We start from the raw sequence: 10,567 nt of genomic DNA, 5'->3' as shown, positions 1-10,567 counted from the left end.
GGACTGTACCAGGATGGTGATGTTCAAGGCCAGCGCCTACTTGCTGTACTAACTTTCTAACCCATGATGAGACATAACATTAAGACATTGATTTCATGACTTTTGAATATCACCTTGTCTGTTATTGTGTATATATATATATATGTATGTACATATACATATACATGGGTACATATATATGCATAGTATACTACATTTGGATAAATTCTGCTGTTATTATTAATAATTATTTATTTAATAAAAAGGCAAATTAGAGAGATAGCACAGCATGTAGGGCACTTGCCTTATGTATAGCAGAGTTGGGCTTGGTCCTTGTGTGGTATCCAAGCTTGCCAGGAATGATCATTGTACACAGAGTCTGGAATACACCCTGAGCCATACCAGGTGTGGCCCCAAATCAAAAAAGAAAATAAAAAATACAAATAAATTCAAGATTCTTGGTATGTGTTAACCTCAGACAGTTAACGGCAAATTGCATTTATGTTTAAAGAGTTCTCCCGGTCAATCTAAAAATCTGTACTCTTGAACTGCCAATATTACTTCTCACTAGTATATTTGGGAGTTTTTTTAGATATGAGATTATAAGACTTACAGCTATTTTTCCAGGTACATACTTTTTTTTTGTGGCTTTTTGGGTTACACACTGAGATACACAGGTGTTACTCCTGGATCATGCACTCAGGAATTATCCCTGAACCATATGGGGTGCTGGGAATCAAACCCGGGTCGGCAGCATGCAAGGCAAATGACCTACCGGTTGTGCTATCCGTTTAGCCCCCCAGGTACATACTTTTTTATTCTGTAGTCTACTGAAAATTATTTTCCTTCAGTTTTGCTTTTTTATTGCTGGTCTGGTAGCGGTAGACCATTGTCACTTTATCAACATTTTAATTTTAATTAAAGTATTCACCATGACTAATTAAAAGATTGAATGTTTGAACTCATCAACATTCAACTCCTTGTCCTCTTTTATGTTGTTTTCAAGTTTTTTGTTGTGTCATGAGTTTCAACCATTATTTAGTCATTGACATTGATTTTTACTTTATGCAGACTATGCTCTTTGAAATTATATGTGCATATACCACTACCTATGAGAAACATCTTTTTGGCATTTTCCATTTTTTGGAAATATATTTTGAGAAGCATATTTATTGATAAATTATTTTTAAAACGTCTTTAAAGTTTCAAAAAGAAACTTTAAAGTTCTTACTCTACTTTTTTCCTGGGTGTATTTTTCATTATGCTTTAAATATAGCTTAGCTTGGAATACAGTTTTAGAGTAATAAATTCTCTTTAGGAAGGCAATTTCTTTTTAGGATGGCAACATTTGGATTTATTTTGCGATCTTTTGACAATTGTTGCTACCAAAAATTCCATAAGGATCTAGAAATAGAGAAGTTAAGGTGTTTACCTGATAGGCAGTTGACCCTTATTCTACCACCGAATCATGCCATGGTTCTCTGAGCACCACTGGAAGAGATCCCTGAGCATTGCCAGGATGATACTGAAACTAACTAACTAAATAAAAAGACCCTCAGTTCATTCATGAAAATTAATTTTGTTTTTTATTTATAAGATAGGTTAAATATTCACCAAAAACATGTTCAGTTTGAGTGGATAATAAATATTACATTTCTGGAAATTCCAAGATGACCCTGACACTACTGTTATTTAAATTTTTCCATAATCAACTACAAAACTGGAGATGCATCTTAAACAAAGTTTATACAAATAGCAAACTATGAATGAGGTTTGTGCATTGCATTAAAGTAGGTTATAGGCATATATCAGTAAGACAGGCATGTGGTTAAAAAGAAATCCTCCATTCACTGTTCGTGGGAAAATTGTCTAGCTCAGCCTCTATGGAAAATAGCATGGAGATTTTTCAAAAAATAAGAAAGATGTTCCATTTGATTGAATAATTTAGAGGGAGAATAATAAATATCAGATGGTCTGACTCATCTGTGATGTGGAAAAGCAAGTAAAAAAATTATCAAATGATGATAAATCTTTGACATTTAACTTCAACACAGAGATCAAGCAGTCAGGCAGAGGATTTGGGGGAGAGCCTGGGAAGGAAGAGACAGACTAGAACTAATATATGAGAGTTTTAGACTGTCTGGAGCACTTTGGTAGAGGTGAATGTGCAGTAATTTTGTACACCAAAATCATAAATGCAAACACTATTTTGACCATGTTACCTAAACTTAATAAAAATAGATTAAACTTATATTTAAAACTTTAAGTAGATTATTTTAAAGTAATCTACTTAAATCTACACAAATCTGTCATTAGATTTGTGGAGAAAGTCAAAAGGTAATAGAAGAATGGGTATTCTTAGATGTTCAAAAATACCCATGAAAATTGCACCAAGAAATGGTTTATAAACTAAACTATCAGCCTGAGATATGGATACTGTTTATTAGTTCAACATAAGCCTATGAAATAAAATTGTGGAAATAACAGAGATGCCATTGTTTACTTGATGCATCTGGAGGAATGGCATATTTATCAACCTTTTATGAATACAGTATTCAAATGTTGACTAAACAGAGGACTTAATTTATGATCATGAAACTAAGAAATAATGATAACATCCAGACCACAGAGAATTTTGTACCCATAAAAGTTGTAACTTAACATTTTAGAATGTTTCATAATAAAGGATATTTAATGTTTTGAGCACATGGTTAAATATCGTCTAACTGGAAATGAATGTAGAAGAGCAATATCAGAAAAATTGTAAAAATCTTTTCATGTATAAATTTTTTGCAGGCACTGTTTCATTTGACTGTCTTAACAATAAATATAACTAATTGGAAGACTATAATTTTCATTTAGTAAATTTCACACAGAGACTGAAAGATTTGCTTGAAATAACCCATAGGTCTATAAGTTTCTTAAGCTCCCTAAAGTTGGAGAAGAATCACCTGACATGAAAACTTAAGTATTTAAAATACTTTTTTATAGGAAAGAACATTGGTGGATTTAATTACCTCATGAAGAAGTTTTAAATTTAAGTACATCAGAGTATAAGAATCAACACATGTGTATGTTGTTTGAAATAATTACAGAGGACAATGGAAGGGGAAATAACTAAAAAGAGAGAAATTTATTTACTACTAATAATATAATTAAGGATGAAAATCACAAAAAATAGATGTACAGGAGTCTTATTAGAAAATGGATCTGGTACATAAATTCTTTGAAAAAAAGTGAGTCTAGAACATTTTGGGTCTTTATGTTTTTGAAAGTCTTTGAAAGAAATTTTTGGCCTTTAAAATTGCTGTCTTTATGTTCAGCATTATAGAAGTTACCAATGTGGAGAAATATGATAATTTATTAAAGGCAATTCTAGGACTGTAGACTTATAAATGGCAAATATTGGTGGCTGTACATATAACAACTATTTTTCCAATTAGCAGTGAATGCCTCTATTTTACCTGTCAGTCCCAGATTTAGAATAAACAGACAGGTTATTTTTAATTTTTTTTTTTGCTTTTTTTGGTCACACCCGGCAATGCACAGGGGTTACTCCTGGCTCTTGCACTCAGGAATTACTCCTGGCAGTTCTCGGGGGACCATATCGAACTGGCGTAGACTGTGTACAAGGCAAACGCCCTGCCCTCTATGCTATTGCTCCAGCCCCTATTTTTAATATTTAACTTACAATTTTATAGTCAATATATAGCTGGAAGATGGAGGAAGGGAAAAAGAGAACATTCTGGGGCTAACAGTAACTAGATCTCAGTTTGATAATTGCATGCAATTGTAAAGGAATTTGAACAAAAGTTCTTTTATATGTAAGAAGATAAAGGGAAATATTTTATAGATAGCTATGTCACTCAAAGTTAATGTACCTTAATTATCATAAATTTGTTCTATATCAAATGTGATGAGCAACTCAATGAAATACAGTATAAATAAAATGGGAAAGTGATAGTTTAAAATTATATTTGATGGACTAGTAGTTTCTTTCAAATATATTGGAAATGTGTTGAACATTGTGTAAACATTCCTAAACTGGGTATAAGTTAAAACATTCACTGTATGTTAAACAAGATTTATTTAATGATAGATAGCAGAAAAGATTGAATATGAAGGACAGTTTTCAGGTAAGTAAAAGATTCTGTATATTTCAATAAAGGAAATGAGATGGTTCTAGTGGATTTGCCCATTTATTAAACTGGTATTTAGAATTCTTCATTTCTAGATTCTATATAAGGCTATGGGCATGTCAAATGGAGTAGAAGAATTGTAGTGAAAATTAAACTGTGTAGTAATAGAAATAAAGCATAAGGGAAAAGAGAACATTGAATGGGAAAGAGGGTGAATTGGAGATATCAGCTAATGAATTCTTTAGTTGACAGTGGACTAGATTGTATAATACTTCTTGTCAGCTAGAGGCATTTTGGTAAGATAGACAAAAAATACACATATATATTATGTGTTATTATATATATACAATAAACTGGAAGAAATTTTTATAATAGCTAAGGCAAGAAGAACTGGGGAGTAAAATACCCTGAGAGCAAGGACTATGAAGAGGTGAGCTTAAATTTCCCCTCGCATTCTTTGCCACATTCTAGACAATTCTTACGTTCCAGATGCTTTAATAAGCAAAGCAGAGTCGCCAGCATTCTCAGTTTTACAAAGACAAAAAACTGGAATTAAAGGTCAAGTCAGAAGGGAGAATAAAAGTATTCATTTTAAAAAATAGATCCACAGGGGTCAGAGCAATATTACAGTGGGCACTTTGCCTTTCACACAGCTGACCCTGGGTCAATCCCCCACATCCCATATGGTTCTCTGAGCATGGTCAGTAGTGATTCCTAAGAGAAGAGTCAGAAATAAACCCTGATCATTGCCAGTGTGACCCCAAAAGAAAATAAAAAGTGTATCCACATAGTGAAATGCCTCACAGTAATGAAAAAAATACCATCTGTTACAGGCAGAATTATAAGAACATATTACAAACAATAGTAATCACTTGTATCATTTGTCATCCTATTGTTCATTGATTTGCTCAAGCAGGCGCCAGTAACGTCTTCATTCATCCCTGTCACGTGCTAGTGTAGCCCAGTGGTGTCTGCTCACTCCAGGATCAACAAGAGCCTCAAACCATTCTTTCTGGGTCTTGACAAAGAAGTGTGACTATCTCATAGGTGGGCAGCCAGGCGTTCTTTTGATGTGCCATGGAATCCAGTCAGTAACAGCTCTAGTCCAGTGGTTGGCTCCAAATCGCGTTACATGTCCAGCCCATCTGATTTTTGAGGCCTTGGCAGGCAAGACAGAGTCCCTGATCCTTGATCATCAGCAGAGGTCGGAACTCAGGATTCCTTCTATCCTTTGAGTGAAACGTGATACTCCAAGCATAGCATTTTCGATTCCTCTTTGGGATGTCGAATAGTGTTTTTATCCTGTTTTCTTAGGGCCCAGGTCTCTGAGGCGTATGCTAATTCAGGAAAAATGATGGAGTCGAAGAGATATGCCCAGAGTCAGAGGTTCTTTGTCCTCTTAACCACTTCTTCAACACTCTTAAAGGCGTTCCACACTGCTCTCTTCCTCCTGCGCAGCTCAGGTTCCAGGTCGTTCGTCGTGTTGTGTTCTTAACCTAGGTACACATAACTGCTGAATTCGGAGATGTTCGTTTTGTTGAGAGCAAATGGAATGTCAGGAACTAGTCCATTTCTCATGGACATTGTCTTTGTGAGATTCAGCTGCTGTTTGATCTTTACACACTCGAGGTCGGAGTCAACCAGCATTTATGCCGCTTCGCTAATGTTTGGTATTATTAGAACAATGTCATCAGCAAAGCAGAGGTGGTGTAGTTGCCAACCATCTATCTTTACTCCCATTCCTTCCCATTCCACTCGTTGCATGATATTCTCAAGAGTGGCACTGAAATTTCAGTGAAACAGTACTGTCCTGCCGAACCCCTTTCTTAACGTCGATGATCATCACAGTAATGAAAATATACCATCTGTTACAGGCAGAATTACAGAAACACATTTCAAACAATAGTAAAGGAGATATAATCTGCTATTATACTGAATTAATTCTCAAAGTGACAAATTCACCTCTGATTTTAGATATCAGGTCACATTTTATTTTGAGAAGAAGGCTGTCTAGTTACTGCAAAAAGAAAGACAAAGCAGTCTAGGGCCCTCGAAATGTTCCATTTATGATGAGGCATTTGTTAAATAAGCTGTGTCTTATGAACTCTCAGTATTTGCTTTCATAAACATGTAGTTTTCTTGATATGAATCTATATATCATATCTTTTCCTTTAAAGTTAATATATGTACATGCAAACATACCTCATCGGCCACCATCCAGAACTCAAGGCTGCTTCTCCAGGAAGAGAACATAAAATGAGACCCCCATAACCAGGCCACTGAACTCCGAGCCAGGCTGTTTTCACTCGGGGTTCCCTAGAGGGACCCAGCCTCAGCAGCCAACCTCCACAGCCCAACCGCTGCCACACTCCAGGACACTCAAGCTTCACATATGAGTGAACCCAATGTGCCATCGGGCTACACTAGCATGCTACAGGGACCAACGGAGACATTACTGGCACCTGCTCGAGCAAATTGATGAAAAACAGGATGACAGTGATACAGTGATACACGCAAACATACACACTTATATTTATGTATAAATGTATACATATATTTGTCTTAAACAGAATATCAACAATTTTAAACATTTGTTTTTTTTTCTAATCTCCAAACTGTTTTCACTCAAGTTTTATTTACGCAACAAATAGACAGCACTTAAAAATAGGCTGTTAGGAAATTTTCATTCTTTAAAAAAAAAAAACATCTCCAAGAGTTGTTACCCAGTTTAGGTTGCCATACATAATTTTGAATGTGTTTGATGATCTAGACTGATTCCTGGAAAATGATAAGGAATAAACATAGCTCTAAGATTAGTATCTCATAAAAAATTCATTTAATGTAATTCTCATTTTCCTTGGAAAAATATTTGCAACTTACAAAGTGATCCTGAAACAAAACAGCGAAAGTAAAAGCAATAAGGGAACAAACTAATAAAACTAGTGGGACTGAGTTATAAATTTTCTCCTGTTTGGGTGCAATGGTCTTCCAGTCATGCTTATGAACTTCAGTGACTCTCCCAGGGATCATCAGTTTGGCTGCAGGGCCCGGACGGTTCAGGGCTGCCCAGGCCCAACAGTGCCTCTGTGGTCACTCAGGCCAAACCTAGCAGTGCTTGAGGGACATGCATGCAAGGGATCAAATTCAGGGCTTTGCACTTGGTGATCCTGCCCTTTTAGCTGTCTTCCCATCCCAGAATATTCTCATATTTGAGATTCAGACTTTCAGAGAATCAACTATGCCATTGCTGTGCTTGGTGATCCATTGTTGTTGTTGTTGTTGTTGTTGTTTTGGGTTTTTTTTTTTGTTGATGTGCTGGGAGCACATCTAGAAATGCTCAGGTTTTCTTCCTGGCTCTGCACTCCTGGTAGTAATCAGGGGACCATGCCAGGAATCAAACCAGGGTTGACAGTGTGTAAGGCGAATGCCCTACTTGCAGCGCTATTGCTCTACTCCGTGATCAGATTTCCTTATTGGATGATATCCCACGTGAAGATGAAGCTCACATTGGATTAATGTCAATATTGACTCAGCAATTCTTAGCAGTTCACATATAGCAACTTCTTAGTAACTAATTAGTTTGTTAATTATTCATCTAAAATAATTCATAATTGAGAAACCACCATACTAAATGAAAAATGCCTTTGAAAGATATCCTACATCGTCAGCCTTCCTTCTCACTTTAATTTTGCTTTGAGCTGGGAGATAGTTTAAAGGGATGTGTCTTCCGGATCCCAGTACTCCTGGACCCAGAAACACCACAGTACTGGGAGTGGTCCCTGACCCCCAGCACCTCTGGGGACGTCACCCGCCCAAGAGAATTAATTAAGCACTGTCAAGCACTGTCTTGAATTCTTTATTCCCTTTTCTTCCTTACATAATGATTTTTAAAATAATTTTTGTAAAAACGAGTTAGCAAAAGTAGATAATAATAGTTTAATAACCAAATTTATTTGTTTTTATTTTTTTGTTTTATAAAGTAGTTCACAGTATTTGATTACATTTAATATTCAAACACCAATCCACCACCATTACACCTTCACACCACCATATTTCCGATGTTTTCATCCAAAACCCTAACCCCTACCCCAAAGCAGAACAAAAATAATATATTTTGTATTGTTTGTTATGAAAAAATAATAACTCTGAAAATGCTACAAAAAAGTTTGCTTAGAGGAAAAAATGTGAAAAGTGTTGTATTTTACCCAGGGGCCATTAAACCCTTCCATAAAAGATCACTAACATGTTGTTAAAGATTGAGCCTTGTAGCCTTGTGTGCACCAATCTATTTATCTATCTATCTATCTATCTATCTATCTATCTATCTATCTATCTATCTATCTATCTATCATCTATCTATCTATCTATCATCTATTTATCTACTTATCTATCTTCCGTGTTTATATATCTGTAAAAATTATATTTCCCTCTAAGATTGGCTTCCTCCTACTTTGAACCCCAACAAATGTGGTGAGGTAATATCGAACTATGGGTGGACTGTGGTATGAAGTGTTGTGTGGCCACAAATGGGGCCACACAGCCCAGTTCACTTCTGGGTGAGGCTTGACCCGAGCATGTGGAGAGCAGCCGTGAGCCTGGCGGCAGTTGAGTTCTGGAGGCTTTTGGCTACCGGGGCTGGGTGTCTTGGGGTGTGGAGGGGTCTCACCCACCCCCTTTTAGGGCGCCCCACATGAAACAGCCTGGCACAGGGTCTGGTAGCATGTTTATGGTGAATGTTGTGTTATGTTCCCTTCCCGGAGAGAAGGGCATGCTACTCTACCACAATCATTTAATAACCATCATCATTTGGGGTCTGTTTCTACTTATTCTTTGCTATGTTATGTACACTACCCTGAAACTGTAGTGATTTAAAATAATAACATTTATTATTATATATCATGCTACTATGAGTCAGAAATTTAGGCAGAGTTCAGCTTTGTCTTTGGGTTTTATCTGAATTATTCTATAGTTAAGAATTGATCAGATTGTGGCTGGGGGATAGAAGAGGATAAAGAACACTGCAATGATGGTGGAGGAAAGTAGTCAGCAGGGAGAGGCAGGGGCCGGGGGGCAGGGGTGGGGAGGGGTAATGCAAGGTTGTGATGTTATGTATGTACGAACCCTGTCAGTAACAGTCCCATAAAACATAGTGCCAAAAGTTAGTTTAAAAAATTGCCTGTCACAGTGGCAGGCTGGTGGGTGGGAGTTAAGCAGGGCATATTGATGGAGGGACTGGTGAATGAACTCGTGTTGGAATATTGTATGCCTGATTCCCAATCATGAATAAATTTGTAATCCATGCTGACTAAATAAACTTTGTTTAAAAAGGTGATCAAGGAGCTGGAGAGATAGCACAACGGGTAGGACATTTGCCTTGCACGAAGCTGACCTGGGTTCTATTCCCAGCATCCCAAATGGTCCCATGAACACCACCAGGAGTAATTCCTGAGTGCATGAGCCAGGAGTGTGACCCAAAAAGCAAAAAATAGCCAGAATCACTTGGTGTGACCCCAAAAAATAAAAAAAATGTTGATCAGATTGGGCTGAAGCAATAGTTCAGTGAGGAGGACATTTGCCTTGTACTTGGCCTGCCCTGGTTCCATCCCTGGGATCCCATATGGTTCCCCGAGCACTACCAAGAGCCAGGAGTTATCCCATTGTATGTATTCAGATTTTCAATCATTGTTGGGCATTTGGATAGCTGTCAGATCTTGGCTATTGTAAACAATGCTTTGATAACATAGGTATGCATATATCTTCGTGAATTAATGTTTTAGCATTCTTGGGGACAGAAATCCAGATGTGTCGCTGGGTCATATGTGAGTTCTAGTCTTACATTTTTTGCTAAGTCTCCAAACCATTTTCCATAAAGCCTTAATCTGATTACTGTCCAACCAACAGTGAATGAGTGAATGAGAAGTTACTTTTTCTTCCCCCACCACATCCCAACCAACATTGATTGCTTTAGAATTTTTTTATATATATAGGTCATTCTTGCTTGTATGATGACTTGTTATTTTGGTTGGCATTTCCCTGAATAATCAGTGATGAACACATTTTCTTACACCTTTTGGCCACCTGTATGTCTTCTTCGAGGACCTGTCTGTTCAGTTCCTTATCCCAATTTTGATAGGGTTATTTTTGTTGTGTTCTTGAGCAGTGAGTGTTTGATCTAGCTTTGATATTAGTCTTTTGTTTGATGTCAGATGCACAAATATTTTCTCAAAAAATATTTTGAGGTCATCTCCTATAATGTCTATTTGTAGTTGATTTTCTTGCTGCCATGCAGAGTTGATGCCCCAAGAAATGTCCTCTGTGCCTCTCTTATAAGTGGGTACTTCATAGTGATAATGATCAAAGCATAAATGAGGGCAATTGTTTCAAAATAGAAACTTATTGGTTATGAGATTTTTGCAGATGGCCTTATACAGATTAAAGCTTCTCTCATG

Source organism: Sorex araneus, chromosome 7 (assembly GCF_027595985.1).
Source record: "Sorex araneus isolate mSorAra2 chromosome 7, mSorAra2.pri, whole genome shotgun sequence".
Taxonomy (NCBI): Eukaryota; Metazoa; Chordata; class Mammalia; order Eulipotyphla; family Soricidae; genus Sorex; species Sorex araneus.
The sequence above is the reverse complement of the archived record's forward strand: the minus strand, read 5'-3'. Positions refer to the sequence as shown.